General features: G+C 52.0%; 3 non-coding genes across 3 annotated transcripts; all 3 read right to left on the bottom strand.

The window, feature by feature from the left end:
• Positions 1-6,868: 6,868 nt before the first annotated feature.
• On the bottom strand, positions 6,869-6,941 carry trnat-agu (transfer RNA threonine (anticodon AGU)). The gene has a single exon. It is a non-coding gene; the product is annotated as a tRNA-Thr (tRNA).
• Positions 6,942-8,420: 1,479 nt separating this feature from the next.
• trnat-ugu (transfer RNA threonine (anticodon UGU)) lies at positions 8,421-8,493 on the bottom strand. Its single transcript has one exon. It is a non-coding gene; the product is annotated as a tRNA-Thr (tRNA).
• Positions 8,494-12,657: 4,164 nt separating this feature from the next.
• trnai-aau (transfer RNA isoleucine (anticodon AAU)) lies at positions 12,658-12,730 on the bottom strand. The gene has a single exon. It is a non-coding gene; the product is annotated as a tRNA-Ile (tRNA).
• Positions 12,731-16,684: the final 3,954 nt, after the last annotated feature.

Genomic DNA, 16,684 nt, shown 5'->3' with positions numbered 1-16,684 from the left:
ACTATTGTTAACAAGGAGCTGGGGCCAGAATAATCATTGTCGGTGATCCATTCCTGAACATTGACAGAATCTTACAGCACACAAGGAGGGCTATTCAGCCCATCGTGTCTGTGCCGGCTCTGTGAGAGAGATTAGTGCTTGGAAGTTGTAAAAGACGGGAGAGAGGGGAATGAGTCTGAGAGGGAATGGGAGAGCGAGGGGGAAGGAATCAGCCAGAGGGGAATGGGAGAGAGCGGAATGGGAGAGAGCGAGTGGGGAAGGGGAGAGAGATGGGAAGTCGAGAGAGGGAGGAGGCAGGGGAGAGAGAAAGGAAGGGAGAGGGAGGGAGCAGGGGAGAATCTGAAAAGAAAGGCAAAAGAGTGAGAGAGAGGAGGGAGGAGAGGGGAAGGGGAGAGAGAGGGAAAGGGGAGAGAGATGGGAAGTCGAGAGAGGGAGGAGGCAGGGGAGAGAGAAAGGAAGGGGAGAGAGAGGGAGCAGGGAAAATCTGAAAAGAAAGGCAAAAGAGGTAGAGAGAGGAGTGAGGGGAGGGAGCGGAAGGAGAGAGAGGGGAATGGAGAAAGAGGGGAAGGGGAGAGAGAGATGGAGAAAGTGAGATCGCGGGAAAGTGAGAGAGGAGTACAAAATTATGTAAAACGGGTCGTGATCTGGAAAGCAGAGAGACAGGGAAAGGCGTGAGGGGAGCCTGTTGTTCCAGGGTCAACCTCAGAGCTGTTTAATATTTATGATCAAGGACCTTGTTAATTGACAGTGAATTTAAATACTAAGCTAATTTTGAGTAGGCCCAAGGGAGATTTGAGCACACGACTCCTGGTTTACTAGGCCAGTGCTCTTACCCCTGAGCTATGGAGCCACCTGCCCTGGGCTTTGAGTCATTCCCCAATTAGTGCTGTGTGTTTGAAGAATGAGGTGGGTCAGTGAAACGCTCAGATTGTGTCTCATCCCTCAGACTCCTGCCTCCATCTCATCAATATTCGCTTCTCAACATCGATACATCAGGTCTTTCACGTAGTAAAACATCCCAAGGCAACTCACTCACACTCTGGCTCTGTCTCTCTTTCCCTCTGTCTCTCTGTCTCTGTCTCTTTCTTTCTGTCTCTCACCTTCTCACTGTGTCCCTCGAGGGGGGAGGGTAGAGCGGGGGAAGAGGAGAGAGAGGGAGAATGGGAGAGGGGGGAGATGGGAGAGATGGGGAGGGGGAGAGTCTGATGGGAAAGGGGAGAGCGAGAGCGAGGCAATGAAAGGGAGGATGGAGGGTCGTGGAGACTGGGGAGGGGAGGGAGAAGGAGAGGGAGGGGAGAGAGAGGAGGGGAGAAAATGAAAAGGGAGAGGGGAAGGAGTGAGCGAGAGGGGAAGGGGAGAGAGAGAGGAAGGAAGGCGAGAGCGAGAGAGGGGAGGGGAAAGAGTGGGAAGGGGAGAGAGAGGGGGGGAAGGTGAAATAGATGTTAAGAGGAGTGACGGGGAAGGAGTGAGAGAGAGAGGGGAAGGAGTGAGAGAGTGAGGCATGGGAGAGAGAAAGGGGAAGTGGAGAGAGGGAGAAGGGGAGAATCTGAAAGGAAAGGGAAAGGAGAGAGAGAGAGAGGAGGGAGGGGAGGAAAGGGAGTGGAGAAGGAGGAGGGAGAGGGAGAGTGGAAAGGCAGAGTCAGAAGGGGAGAGAGTAGGACGGGAAGAGGGTGAGGCGAGGGAGGGGAAAGGGGGAGAGGGGAATGAGTGAGAGACGGGGAAAGCGAGATAGCGGGAAAGTGAGAGAGGAATAAAAAGATGTGGAACGGGTCGTGATTGTTGTGTATGCATGTAAACTTCACCAATATGTAAGACTTGCCACTAGGGGGCACACCTGTGGGAGACCTGTGCACCCTGGGACAAGCAAGTATATAAGGTGACTCACCATGGTGCTTCCCCACTCTGGAATCTGAATAAAGAGCACAAGGTCACAACAGTTTGAGCTTGCAATACAGTCCTGTGGATTTATTCTGAACATCACATACTGGCGACGAGTAACGGATCACGAACGTTCACACGGTAATGGTTGCCGTTGGTTTTGTTGAGGGATTTGTTGAGGGTGATGAGTGGGAAGCCTTCGTTGAGCGTCTCGACTGGTACTTCGTCGCCATCGATCAGGACGAGGCTGAGAGAGGGCGATCAAGCCCAGGGCGATTCTCCTCACCGTATGTGGGTCTCCGATATACGGCCTGATCAAAAATCTGCTGGCACCGGTCAAACCAGAGGAGAAGACTGAAACAGAGCTGTGTGCGCTGGTGTGGGAATGCCTCAAGCCGAAGGAGAGCATCTTAAAGGCCAGGTATCACTTTTACACGCACCGTCGCTCCCAGGGCCAGAAGATTCCTTGCGAGGCAGTACGATTTTTGCAGGATCTTTGCGGGAAATGTTGCCGAACGGTTTTGTGCTTGGAATCGGCCACGAGGTCATCCTTCGCAAGCTGCTGTCTGCCGAATCCCGGGATAAACGGGCCTTTTTCGGAATGGGAGGCAGTGACTAGTGGAGTGCCGCAGGGCTCAGTGCTGGGACCCCAGCTATTTACAATATACATCAATGATTGAAATGAAGGAATTGAATGTAATATCTCCAAGTTTGCAGATGACACTAAACTGAGTGGCGGTGTGAGCTGTGAGGAGGACGCTAAGAGGCTGCAGGGTGACTTGGACAGGTTAGGTGAGTTGGCAAATGCATGGCAGATGCAGTATAATGTGGATAAATGTGAGGTTATCCACTTTGGGGGCAAAAACACGAAGGCAGAATATTATCTGAATGGTGACAGATTAGTAAAAGGGGAGGTGCAATGAGACCTGGGTATCATGGTTCATCAGTCATTGAAAGTTGGCATGCAGGTACAGCAGGCGGTGAAGAAGGCAAATGGTATGTTGGCCGACATAGCGAGGGGATTTGAGTATAGGAGCAGGAAGGTCCTTACTGCAGTTGTACAGGGCCTTGGTGAGGCCTCATCTGGAATATTGTGTTTAGTTTTGGTCTCCTAATCTGAGGAAGGACGTTCTTGCTATTGAGGGAGTGCAGCGAAGGTTCACCAGACTGATTCCCGGGATGGCTGGACTGATATATGAGGAGAGACTGGATAAACTGGACCATTATACACTGGAGTTTAGAAGGATGAGAGGGGATCTCATAGAAACGTATAAGGTTCTGACGGGACGGGAAGAATGTTCCCGATGTTGGGGAAGTCCAGAACCAGGGGACACAGTCTAAGGATAAGGGGTAGGCCATTTAGGACTGAGAGGAGGAGAAACTTCTTTACTCAGAGAGTTGTGAACCTGTGGAATTCCCTGCCGCAGAGAGTTGTTGATGCCAGTTCATTGGATATATTCAAGAAGGAGTTAGATATGGCCCTTACGGCTAAAGGGATGAAGGGGTATGGAGAGAAAGCGGGAAAGGGGTACTGAGGAAATGATCAGCCATGATCTTATTGAATGGTGGTGCAGGCTCGAAGAGCCGAATGGCCTACTCCTGCACCTATTTTCTATGTTTCTATGTTTCTATCTGAGCAAGGCCATCACGATAGCCCAAGCCTTCATATCCACGAGCGATAACACGAAACAGATACTCTCACAGAATCGAAGCTCACCGGCAAGTACTGTGCATAAAATAATGTTTGCAGCAGGCAGAACGACACAGGACAGGGCCCACATGACCGCAGAGGCCAGACCTAGGCCTAGAGTGACTCAGAGTCCACCGTGGGGCGTGTATGCGTATCCATTAGCACCATGTTGGCGCTGCTGGGGCAGCCATCGAGCTCATCAATGTCGATTCAAGCCCTGTGTGTGCAAGGGCTGTGGAAAAATGGGGCACCTCCAGCGAATGTGTAAACGATCTGTGACTCACCACGTGGCAGAATCAGGAGAGGACGATCGATCCAGCGAGGGTCACGCTGAACGAGCAGGAGAGGCAACTCAACCTGAGGCTGAAGAGGAAGTACATGGGGTACACACCTTCACCACCAAAAGACCTCCGATAATGTTAAAAGTTGAACCTAACGGCACTCCAGTCTCCATGGAACTAGACACGGGGGCGAGTCAATCAATAATGAGCCAGAAGGCATTCGAGAGGCTGTGGGGGGCGACAGAGCACAACGACCCAAACTGATCCCGATTCAGTCAAAGCTGGACACCTACACCAAGGAACTGATACCAGTTATTGGTAGTGCGGGCATAAGGGTATCCCATGAGGGAGCGGTGCACGATTTACCACTGTGGATTGTTTCAGGTGATGGGCCAATGCTGCTTGGTAGAAGGTGGATGGGGAAGATTCGATGGAACTGGGAAGACCTCTGTGTACCTTCTCTGGCGAGCAACATCTTCCCTTGCTCAAAGGCTGAGCAAGCCCCCACCTTCAGCTGAACCAGGCGTCGAAGTGCAGATCCATTTGCAGACCCCCAAGGCACAGGCTGCTCATCGCGACCACGAGGAGGCGAAGATCAACTGAGCAGCAGTTACAGACGGGGGTACCCACCACCCGAAGCCGACGACCTCTTCGCGGCAATGAAAGAGGCTCCAGGTCGACCAAGCAGAGCGGGGCTCCGGCCGAAACCATCCGAATGTGTCTTCCCGACGCCAGAGGTTAAATCCCTGGGGAGGAAGATGGCGGCAGTCGAGAGAGCGTCCAGACCACGGGATGTGGCCGCAACGAAACAGAGGCATGTGTTGGCCAGCAAGGAAGGCGACTGGGTTTGGGGCAAAGGTAAAGGGGGGGGGGGCGCTGAGAAGGCCAGGAACCCACTATGTTCCAATAAGTTGTTTGCACTGTGGAACCCATGTGAGCGTTCTTTCGCGGCCAATGATATACTATCATATGAGATCGGGGGTACGTTAAAACAAGCCAAATTAGAGGGCAAACAACAACCGGTCGTATATGTATCTGACAAAGTACTTATAGGAAGTAATGTGTTATCACACGAGGTCGGGAGTGTTGTACACCAAGCCAAAGTAGCGGGTGAACCCCAACCAGTTGTATATGTATCTGACAAAGTGCTTGTAGCAAGTGATGTGTTAGCACACGAGGTCGGGAGTGTTGTACAGCAAGCCAAAATAGCGGGTGAACCCCAACCAGTTGTATATGTATCTAACAAAGTGTTTGTAGCAAGTGATGTGTTATCAAACGAGGCCGGGAGTGTTGTACACCAAGCCAAAGTAGCGGGCGAACCCCAACCAGTTGTAGATGTATCTAACAAAATGCTCGTAGCAAGTGATGTGTTACCACACGAGGTCAGGCGTGTTGTACAGCAAGCCAAAATAGCGGGCGAGCCCTAACCGGTTGTACATGTATCCTATAAGTTACCCAAGGCAGTAGCCTGCGTTCACAGGGCAAAAGAGACGCACCAACGAGCGTCCCAATATGTGCCCGAGTCAGACAAGCTGCCCATCCCACAGTTTTGGGAGAGCAGAGGCACCATTATCAAGGCTTTGTTTGGAATATGGCTAACACTGTCTGTGCACTGTAACATGATCCGCCACAGGCCAGGCACTAAGAACGGCGCTGATGCCCTCAGTTGGCCAACCTTGCCCACCAACCGGGGTGGAAAAGGCGCAGCCCACAGACCTGCTCGTTGTTACGGAAGTGCGAGAAAGCGATGGGTCAACCGTAAGGGCCCCCTCGGTTTAGGCCCTGGACCAGCCAGGATCCCACATTACCGCCTGCTTACGGCAAACCGCCAGGCGGGAGTGTTGCAGCTTATCCGTCGCAAAGACGTAATGCTCATCCCATCAGATTGTCCCCTGTGGGGAAAACTCTGCAACGTGTTGCAAAGAAAGGCATGGAGGCTACACACAGTCGGTGGTGCGGGAACCTTCGTACTATGGCCCAGGATCCACGGGGACCACACGGCCTCCCGCTACCACTGAAAGTCTCAGGGCCATATCGGCCATCCTGGGCTCGCCAGGCCTTAGGGTCAGCGACAATAGTCCGCAGTGGGCAGCCCAAATCACAAAGCCGAGCACCACACGTGTCACGGTAGACTCCCTACAGACCCCGGCTGTCCCGGGTTGCTACGCAGTCACCAGACAGAATCGCTCAGGACCAAGCCTTCCGTATGCTATCAGCAGAGAATGCACCACGATCGTACGGCCCCCTCCACGCGACATCAGAACAAGTGATGTAGACAATATTCAGGGCCCCCAGATGGGCCGAGAGCACTGTGTTAGCCAAAGAGGGGAATGGAGTGTGTGTTTGTGATGAAAATGGAGTGTTTGGTTGTGAATCCATGTACTGGGCAAACGCAGAAAGCGTTTGGACCAGACCAGACTGCAAACTATCGATAAGCAGGTCACCATTGTGAAAGGACCTGGCCACGTCAGCCCCATCACACCAGCCACTCGGCCGGGCAGCAAAATTCTGACCAACTCACCCATGCCAGGAATTCAAATCAGGTGATCGACCCGGGGACACAGGGCGTCATATCGCCTCAACTTGCAAATAACTTGTACATAAGCCTTTGGGGGGGGGCGGTGGGCTGGGGGGGCGGGGAGTGATGTTTTGTATGCACGTAAACCTCACCAATATGTAAGACTTGCCACTAGGGGGCACACCTGTGGGAGGCCTAAGGATCACTTGTGCTCCCTGGGACATGCAGGTACATAAGGTGATCTACCATGCTGCTTCCCCACTCTGGACTCTCAATAAAGAGACCAAGGTCACAATAGTTTCAGCTTACGATACAGTCCTGTGGATTTATTCTGAACATAACAGTGATGGGGAGGGCAGAGAAAGATTTGGAAGGGGAGAGAGAGTGTAAGAGAGACAAGGGCAGCCTGTTGTTTCAGGGTCGGTCTCAAAGCTGGTTAATATTTATAATTAAAGCCCTTGTTAATTGACAGCGAATTTAATAAATTAGTGGATCTTGATTAGGCCCCAGTGAGATTTGAACTCACGACCCCTGGTTGACTAGACCAGTGCTCTAACCCCTGAGCTATGGAGCCACCTGCTCTGGGAAATACAGGGGAAGGAGTAGGAAAGAGAGGGGAAGGGAAAAGAGAGAGTGGAAGGAGTGAGAGAGAGAGGGAAGGGAGGGGAGACAGAGAGGGAAGGAGTGAGAGAGAGGGGGAAGGAGTGAGAGAGAGGGGGAAGAGGAGACAGAGAGGGGAATGAGTGAGAGAGAGGGGGAAGGGGAAAGAGTGGGAGGGAAAGGAGTGAGAGGGGGAAAGGGGAGAGAGAGTGTGGAAGGAGTGAGAGAGGAAGGGAAGGGGAAAGAGAGGGAGCAGAAGGAGAGAGAGGGAAGGGGAGAGAGAGAGAGAGAGAGTGTGGAAGGGAGGGAGAGAGGCGAGAGGAGACAGAGGGGGAAAGGGGAGAGAGAATGTGGAAGGGAGGGAGAGAGTGGAAGGAGTGAGAGGGGGAGGGGAAGAGAGGGGAGGAATGAGAGAGGAAAGGGGACAAAGAGGGAAGGGAGACAGGGAGACAGGGAGGAAGAGAGCGGGAAGGGGAGAGAGAGGGGGCAAGGGAGGGCTGTGGCAGGGGAAAGAGGGGGAAAGGGGAAAAAGAGGGGGAAGGAGTGAGAGAAATAGTGGAAGGAATGAGATGGAGGGGAAGGGAGAGAGAGGGGGAAGGAGTGAGAGAGAGAGGGGAAGTGGAGAGAGAATGGAAGGAGTGAGAGAGAGAGGAAGGACTGAGAGAGAAGGGGAAGGGGAGACATAGAGGAAGAGAGAGAAGGGAAGGGGAGAGAGAGAGGGGGAGAGGAGAGAGAGTGGAAGGAGAGAGAGAGAGAGGGGAAGGACTGAGAGAGAGGGGGAAGGGGAGACACGGAGGAAGAGAAAAAAGGGCAGGGGAAAGAGAGAGGGGGAGAGGAGAGAGATGGGGAGAGGAGAGATGGGAACGGGAAAGAGAGGGAGAAGGGGAGAATCTGAAAAGAAATGGAAAAGGGAGAGACAGAGGAGGTAGGGGAGGAGAGAGAGGGGAGGGGAGAGGGAAAGGGAGAGTGAAAAGGCAGAACGGGAAGGGGAGAGAAGATGGAGAGAGTGGGTAGAGGAATGAGGGGGAGGGGAGAGAGAGGGAAGATAGAGGAGGAAGGAGAGAGAGGGAAGGAGTGCACGGTGAATGAAAGTGAGAGAGAAGGGGAGGGAGGGGAAGTGGAGAGCGAGAAAAGGGAAGGGTTAGAGAGAGGCGGGAAGGGGAATGCGATCGTGGAGAAGTTGGAAAGAGACGTGAAGTGGAAAGGGGGAGAGAAAAAGGGGCGAGGGGAAAGAGAGGGGACGGAGAGAGAGAGAGTGAAAGCGTGGGGGAGAGAGGGGGAGGGGTGTCTGTGAGGGACGGGGAAAGCTCGATAGCGGGAAAAAGATGCAGAACGGGAAGGGAGAGCGATATTACTGGAGACAAAAGGAGATTGTTGCTCCAGGATCAGTCTCAAAGCTGTTCAATACCCTTGTTAATTGAGGGTGAATTTAAATATTGAGATAACTTTGAGGAGGCTCTAGTGAGATTTGAACTCACGACCCCTGGTTTACAAAACCAGTGCTCTAACCCCTGAGCTATGGAGCCTCCTGTTTGAGGGGTTACAGGGGAAGGAACAGGAAAGAGAGTGGAAGGAGTGAGCGAGATGGGGAAGGGGAAAGAGAGGAAGGGGAGAGAGAGGGAGGCGGAGTGAGAGAGAGAGGAATGGGAAAAAAGGAGAGGGGGAGGGGAGAGGGGGAAGGGGAAAGAGATAGGAAGACGAGAGAGGGAGGAGGCAGGGGAGAGAGAAAGGGAGGGGAGAGAGAGGGAGAATGGGAGAATCTGAAAAGAATGGTAAAGAGAGAGAGTGGAGGGAGGGGGGGAGAAGAGAGTGGAAGGGGAGAGGGAGAGTGAAAAAGCAGAGGGGGAAGGGGAGAGAGGGGGGAGAGAGGGGGAGGGGAGAGAGCGGCAAGATAAATGAGGAAGGAGAGAGAGGGGAAGGAGTGGGGGGAGAATGACAGTAGAGAGGAAAGGGGAGAGAGAGAGAGGGGAAGGGGAGTGAGCGAGGGGATTGGTAATGTGGGAGGGGAAGGGGAGAGAGAGAGGTGGAGGGGAAAGAGCGGGGACGAAGAGAGAGAGTTAAGGGGGTGAGAGAGAGAGTAGAAGGACTGAGAGAGGGAAGGGGAGAGAGAAGAATAGATGGTTCTGTTGTGTATCTGTAAAGCATGCACTCCCATCTTCCTTCACCAGGGAGCGCATCCCCTGAAGTCCCAAGGGATCCCAGCATCCCTTAGGAGCACTGTATATAAGCCGGCCCCTATGTCCAGTTCCTCACTCTGGAGTGTCTTAATAAAGACTGAGGTCACTGTTACTTTAACCTCCCTGTGTGCAGTCTCATCTGTGTTAAGAACACAACAGGTTCATTCTCTGGTTACCAACCAGTAACTGGTGGGGTGCCGCAGGGATCAGTGCTGGGACCCCAACTATTTATAATCTATATTAACAACTTGGAAGAAGGGACTGAGTGTAACGTAGCCAAGTTTGCTGACGATATAAAGATGGGAGGAAAAGCAATGTGTGAGCAGGACACAAAAAATCTGCAAAAGGACATAGACAGGCTAAGTGAGTGGGCAAAAATTTGGCAGATGGAGTAAAATGTTGGAAAGTGTGAGGTTATGCACTTTGGCAGCAAAAAATCAAAGAGCAAGTTATTATTTAAATGGAGAACGATTGCAAAGTAGCGCATTACAGCGGGACCTGGGGGTACTTGTGCATGAAACACAAAAGGTTAGTATGCAGGTATAACAACTGATCAGGAAGGCCAATGGTATATTGGCCTTTATTGCACAGGGGATGGAGTATAAAAGCAGGGAAGCCTTGCTACAGTTACACAGGGTATTGGTGAGGCCACACCTGGAATACTGCGTGCAGTTTTGGTCTCCATATTTACGAAAGGATATACTTGCTTTGGAGGCAGTTCAGAGAAGGTTCACTCGGTTGATTCCGGGGATGAGGGGGTTGACTTATGAGGAAAGGTTGAGGAGGTTGGGCCTCTACTCATTGGAATTCAGAAGAATGAGAGGTGATCTTATCGAAACGTATAAGATTATGAGGGGGCTTGACAGGGTGGATGAAAGAGAGGATGTTTCCACTGATGGCAAGAGACTCGAACTAGGGGGCATGGTCTTAGAATAAGGGGCCGCCCATTTAAAACTGAGATGAGGAGAAATTTCTTCTCTCAGAGGGTTGCAAATCTGTGGAATTCGCTGCCTCAGAGAGCTGTGGAAGCTGGGACATTGAATAAATTTAAGACAGAAATAGACAGTTTCTTAAACGATAAGGGGATAAAGGGGCGGGCAGGGAAGTGGAGCTGAGTCCATGATCGGATCAGCCATGATCGTATTAAATGGCGGAGCAGGCTCGAGGGGCCATATGTCCTACTCCTGCTCCTATTTCTTATGTTCGTATGTTTTTATCGGAGAATCTGAAAAGAAAGGGAGAAGAGACACAGAGAGTGGGTAGGGGATAGAGGGGGAGGGGAGAGGGTGAGAGAGGGGAATGAGTGAGAGACTGGGAAAAAGATGTTGAATGGGTTACAATGCGAAGGAAGGAGAGAGTGAACTTGTTGTTTCAGGGTCGGTCTCTGAGCTGTTCAATATTTATAATTAAAGCCCTTGTTAATTAACAGTGAATTTAAATACTGAGCTAATTTTGAGTAAGTCGCACTCAGATTGGAACCCAGGAAACTCCTGGTTTACTAGACCAGTGCTCTAACCCCTGAGCTACGGAGCCAGCTACTCTTGGAAAGACTGGGGAAGGAGCAGGAAAGAGAGGGAAAGGGAAAAGAGAGAGTGGGAGGAGTGAGAGAGGGGGAGGGGAGAGTGACGGGAAGGAGTGAGAGAGGGAAGGGGAGAGTGAGGGGAAGGAGTGAGAGAGAGGGAAGGAGAGAGTGAGGGGAAGGAGTGAGAGAGAGGGAAGGGGAGAGTGAGGGGAAGGAGTGAGAGAGAGGGAAGGGGAGAGTGAGGGGAAGGAGTGAGAGAGAGGGAAGGGGAGAGTGAGGGGAAGGAGTGAGAGAGAGGGAAGGGGAGAGTGAGGGGAAGGAGTGAGAGAGAGGAAAGGGGAGAGTGAAGGGAAGCAGTGAGAGAGAGGGAAGGGCAGAGTGAGGGGAAGGAGTGAGAGAGAGGGAAGGGGAGAGTGAGGGGAAGGAGTGAGAGAGAGGGAAGGGGAGAGTGAGGGGAAGGAGTGAGAGAGAGGGAAGGGGAGAGTGAGGGGAAGGAGTGAGAGAGAGGGAAGTCGAGAGTGAGGGGAAGGAGTGAGAGAGAGGGAAGGGGAGAGTGAGGGGAAGGGGAGAGTGAGGGGAAGGAGTGAGAGAGAGGGAAGGGGTGAGTGAGGGGAAGTAGTGAGAGGGAGACGGGGAAGAGGAGAGACAGAGGGAACATCAACAATAATGTATATTTATATAGCGCATTTAACGTAGTGAAACGTCCCAAGGTGCTCCACAGGAGGATTACGCGATAAAAATTTGACACCGAGCCACAAAAGTAGAAATTAGGGCAGGTGACAAGAGGTCGGTTTTAAGGAATGTCTTGAAGGAGGAAAGAGAGGTAGAGAGGCGGACAGGTTTAGGGAGGGTGTTCCAGAGCTTGGGGCCCAGGCAACAGAAGGCACGGCCACCGATGGTGGAGCGATTATAATCAGGGATGGGCAGAGGGCAGAATTAGAGGAGTGCAGACATCTCAGGGGGTTGTGGGGCTGGAGGAGATTACAAAGATAGGGAGGGGTGTAGGGGCTGGAGGAGGTTACAGAGATAGGGAGGGGTGTAGGGGCTGGAGGAGGTTACAGAGATAGGGAGGGGTGTAGGGGCTGGAGGATGTTACAGAGATAGGGAGGGGTATAGGGACTGGGGGAAGATTACAGAGATAGGGAGGGGTGTAGGTGCTGGAGATTGTTACAGAGATAAGGAGGGGTGTAGGGACTGGAGGAGGTTACAGAGATAGGGAGGGGTGTAGGGGCTGGAGAAGGTTACAGAGATAGGGAGGGGTGTAGGGGCTGGAGGAGGTTACAGAGATAGAGCGGCGTGTTGAGGCTGGAGGAGGTTACAGAGATAGGGAGGGGTCTAGTGCTGGAGGAAGTTACAGAGATAGGGAGGGGTGAGGGCCATGGAGGGATTTGTAAACAAGGATGAGAATTTTGAAATCGAGGCGTTGCTTAACCGGGAGCCAATGTAGGTCAGCGAGCACAGGCGGTGATGGGTGAGCGGGACTGGGTGCGAGTTAGGACACGGGGCAGTGAGCACAGGGGGTGATGGGTGAGCAGGACTTGGTGCGAGTTAGGACACGGAGGCAGCCGAGTTTTGGTTCACCTCTAGTTTACGTGAGTAGAATGTGGGAAAGAGTGAGAGAGAGAGAATCAGAGAATCATAAACATTTACAGCACGGGAAGAGTCCGTTCGGCCCATCGTGTCCGCGCCGGCCGACCAAAAGCTACCCAGCCTAATCCCACTGGGAGAGAAAGAGAGGGGGAGGGGAGAGAGGGAGAAGGTGAGAATCTGAAAGGAAGGGGCAAGAGAGAAAGGTCAAAGGGGGAAGGGGAGAAGGAGTGGGGTAAGAATGAAAGTAGAGAGGGAATAGGAGAACGAGCTGCTGAATGGGTCACAATGTGAGAGATTTGAATGGGATAGAGCCTGTTGCTCTCGGGTCGGTCTCAGAGCTGTTTAATATTTAAAGCCCTTGTTAATTGACAGTGAATTTAAATACTGAACTAACTTTGAATAGGCCCCAGTGAGACTTGATCTCACGACTCCTGGTTTATTAGATCATCGCTCTAACCCCTGAGCTATGGAGCCACCTGCTCTGATGCAGACAGGGGAAGGAACAGGAATGAGGGGAAGGGGAAAGAGAGTGTGGAAGGAGTGGGAGAGAAGTGGAAGGGGAGAGGGAGGGAGAAGGAGAATCTGAAAAGAAAGGGAAAAGAGAGAGAGAGAGGGGAGGGATGGGAGGAAAGAGTGGGGGAATGGAGAGGGAGGGCGAAAGGAAGAGTTAAAAGGCAGAGGGCGAAGGGGAGAGAGAAAGTTGAGCGAGAGGGGGAAGGGGAGAGAGAAGGGAAGGGGAGAGAGTGGGGAAGGAGAGAGAGAGGGGAAGTAGAGAGAGAGGGGACGGGGAGAGGGGGGATGGGAGGGAGGGAGGGGGAGAGGGGAATGAGTGAGAGACGTGGAAAGCGAGATAGTGGGAAAGGGAGAGAGGGGTAAAAAGATGTAGAACGGGTCGTGATGGGGAAGGGAGAGAGAGATTTAGGAGTCTCCTGTCTGGGGCATGTGGACAATGTGGCCCGCCCAGCGGAGCTGGTCGAGTGTGATCAGTGCTTCGATGCTGGGGATGTTGGCCTGGTCGAGGACGCTAACGTTGGTGCGTCTGTCCTCCCAGGGGAATTGCAGGATCTTGCGGAGACATCGTTGGTGGTATTTCTGAGCCATACAGGAGGGCGGGTATCACTACTGCCCTGTAGACCATGAGCTGTCTCAATCTCTGTTTCTCTCAGTCTCCCTGTCTGCCTTTCTCACTCTCACTCTGTCTCTCTCACACACTCTAAATTTCTCTCTGTGTGTTTCTCGAGGGGGAAGGGGAGAGAGAGAAGGCAGAGGAGGAAAGAGAGAGAGAGGAAAGAGTGAGAGAATGAAAATAGAGGGGGAAAGGGAGAGGGGAAAGGGGGGAATGCGGGGAAGGGGAAGGGGAAAGGGGGAATGAGGGGAAGGGGAGAGCGAGAGTGGGGGAGGGGAGAAAGAGAGGAGAAGGAACGGGAAAGAGAGGGGGAAGGAGTGAGAGAGAGGGGTAAGGGGAAAGAGAGAGGGGAAGGGGAGTGAGAGGGAGGGGAAGGGGAGACAGTGAGGAAGAGAGGGAGATGGGGAAAGGGAGGGAGGGGATGGAGAGAGAGAGAGTGTGGAAGGAGGGAGAGAGAGAGGGGAAGGAGTGGGAGAGAGGCGGGGGAGAGAGCGGAAGGGGAGAGAAAGGGGAAGGAGTGAGAGAGAGAGGGGAAGGGGATGGGGAGACAGGGAGGAAGAGAGAGGGGCAGGGTAGAGAGATGTTAAGGGGAGAGAGGGGGAAGGAGTGAGAGAGAGAGGGGGAGGGCAGAGAGGGGGAGAACCTGAAAGGAAAGGAAAAGAGAGAGACGGGAGTGTAAGGGTGTGGTGGTGATCCCGGGGGTCAGGTTCACCTCTGAACTACTTGAGCGGTTCGAATCGCCCCCACTCCCTTGGGTTCGAGACTCTGGTTTATTTGGGGAATGTGACAAAGTGCAAAGGTCACTGGTTTGGTACAAAAGAACTTTGATTTTATTAAAGACAAGAAAATACAATGTCAAAACTTATAATCACTCGAATAAAGAACAATACATTACACATTCAAGGGGGGTGTACATTAAAATTACACCTCCCACCTCCCCATACCTAATCCTAGCTAGGTTAGACGCCAGGGCAGGCAGGGACTATGCTTACCAATCCTTTCTGGCCAGTTAGCGGTAGTTCACGGTTTCGGGTTCCTTGAATTGTCTAGGTTCTGCTTGCCGTAACCCGAACGTTGGAGAAGACTTCTAGCTGCGCAATTTTCAGTTGGGTTGAGTCCACTGATGCGGTAAAGCACGTTTTGGATCTATGGGGTAAGTACTCGGTTTTCTTCATGAGAAATAGGTTCAAAGTCTCTTTAGGTAATGATTTCACCTGTTGGTAGTCAGGGCTTAGATTTTTGAGTGGAAACTTTCGATTCTTCGGTTTCTTCCAGTTGGAGTTTATTTGAAGTTTGTTCGATCGCGGTAGTTTTTCATTGATACCACGTTGGCTGTGGTCAGTTGTTGCCGCGATGGTGATGTTCTTCCTTCAGTACTTCATGACTTCGAGGCTGGAGATGTTAGTTTACAACGGTCGTGTTGGTTTCTCTCCCTTCTTGATGACACAAGTGTGGTCTCGGTTGTATGGCAAAGTATGTCATAACCTCTGTTAAAACAGGGGCCAGATATAAGGTTTGAGTGGTTATAATCTTCGCGCCAAATCAGTCCAGGATTCTTTGTTTGAATTTGGCGGGCTTGACTCTTCTTTGTAATATATTGGCGGACTCGTTAAAAGTTAATATTATTTGGGTGGGTTGATGTTCGATAAACTGTTTCCTGATGGAAATATTAGTTTGGTAATCGCAATGTCCTTCTGTACTTAGTTTTTCGTGTACAGGCTGGATTGGGCCTCTTTGTGATGTGTATGCTGAAATGGTTTTCCAGATTCAGGTTGATGGTTGGCTATCTCTGGGTTATTTGTTGCAATGCTAATATCTCTTGTGGAGAAGGATTCTCGAATACCCATTTCGCCAGACAAGTTACGTTAGTCCCAACATGCAGACAGCCTCAATAATCAAGTTGTCTCCTGTTCGTTCTTTAGGCCCGCCCACAGCCTTGAATTTGTCTTTAAAAAGTCCAAAATTCTATTAAAGTTCGTAGATTCTTCCATAAGCACTTTAGGGTTGCAAACTTTCCAGATCGATCGTCCCAAATTAAATATCCTTTCGAATGAGCCCAAACACTGTGAGGGGGTTCTTCTGAATTTTGCATCCTTTCAAGGTAGAAGAGAGTGGGAGGAATGAGAGACAAGTATCTAAATACTAAAATTAAGCCCCAATGAGATTTGAACTCACGACCTGTGGTTCGCACGACCAGTGCTCTAACCCCTGAGCTATGGAGCCACCTGCTTCAGGAAAGACCGGAGAAGGAGCAGGAAAGAGAGGGGAAGGGAAAAGCGAGAGTGGAAGGAGGGAGAGAGAAGGGAAGGGGAAAGAGAGGGAGGGGAAGGGCAGAGAGTGGGGAAGGAGTGAGAGAGCGGGGGGAAGGGGAGACTGGGAGGGGCAGGGGAGAGGGAGGGAGGAAGGGTAAAGAGATGTTATTGGGAGAGAGGGGAAAGGAATGAGAGAGATCTGGAGGGCAGAGAGGGGAAGAGGAGAGAGAGGGAGAACCTGCAAGGAAAGGGAAAGGAGGGAGACAGGAGGGAGAGAAAAGGGGAAAGAGAGTGAGGGAAGGAGAGAGAGGGGAAGGGGAGAGAATGGGAAGGAGAGAGAGAGAGGAGAAGGGGAAGGAGAGAGAGAGGAGAAGGGGAGTGTGAGGGGGAAGGGGAGAGAGAGGGAGGGGAATGAGAGAGAGGGGGTGAAGGGGAGAGATAGCGAGGAAAGGGAGAGAGAGTGAAGGGAAGCGAGAGAGGGGGAAAGGGAGCGTGAAGGAAGGGGGGAGAGAGAGAGAGGAGGAAATGGGTAGAGGCGAGAGAGGGAACGGGTGAGTGAGAGGAAGGGGAAGGGGTGAGAGTGGGGAAGAGGAGAGAGAGGGAGACGGGTAGAGGATTGTGAGGGGTACGGAGAGAGACAGGGAAGGATAGAGAGGGCGAAGGAAAGAGGAAGGGGAGAGGGGAATGAGTGAGAGACGGGGAAAAAGATGTAGAACGGGAGAGAGTGTGAAGGGACGCTGTTATTCCAGGGTTGGTCACAGAACTGTTTAATATTCATAATTAAACTGCTTGTTAATTGACGGTGAATTCAAATACTGAGCGAATTTTGATTAGGCCCTAGTGAGATTTGAACTCACGATCGCTGGTTGACATACTAGTGCTCTAACCCCTGAGCTATGGAGCCACCTACTCTGGGAAAATTAGGGTAAGGAGAAGGAAAGAGAGGGAAAGAGAAAAGAGAGAGTGGAATGAGTGAGAGCGAGGGAAGGAGAGAGTGAGGGGAAGGAGTGAGAGAGAGACGGGGAGAGTGAGGGGAAGGAGTGAGAGCGA

Source organism: Pristiophorus japonicus, unplaced genomic scaffold (assembly GCF_044704955.1).
Source record: "Pristiophorus japonicus isolate sPriJap1 unplaced genomic scaffold, sPriJap1.hap1 HAP1_SCAFFOLD_452, whole genome shotgun sequence".
In the NCBI taxonomy this organism is placed as follows: domain Eukaryota; kingdom Metazoa; phylum Chordata; class Chondrichthyes; family Pristiophoridae; genus Pristiophorus; species Pristiophorus japonicus.
This window is presented reverse-complemented; position numbering and strand designations above follow the sequence as displayed.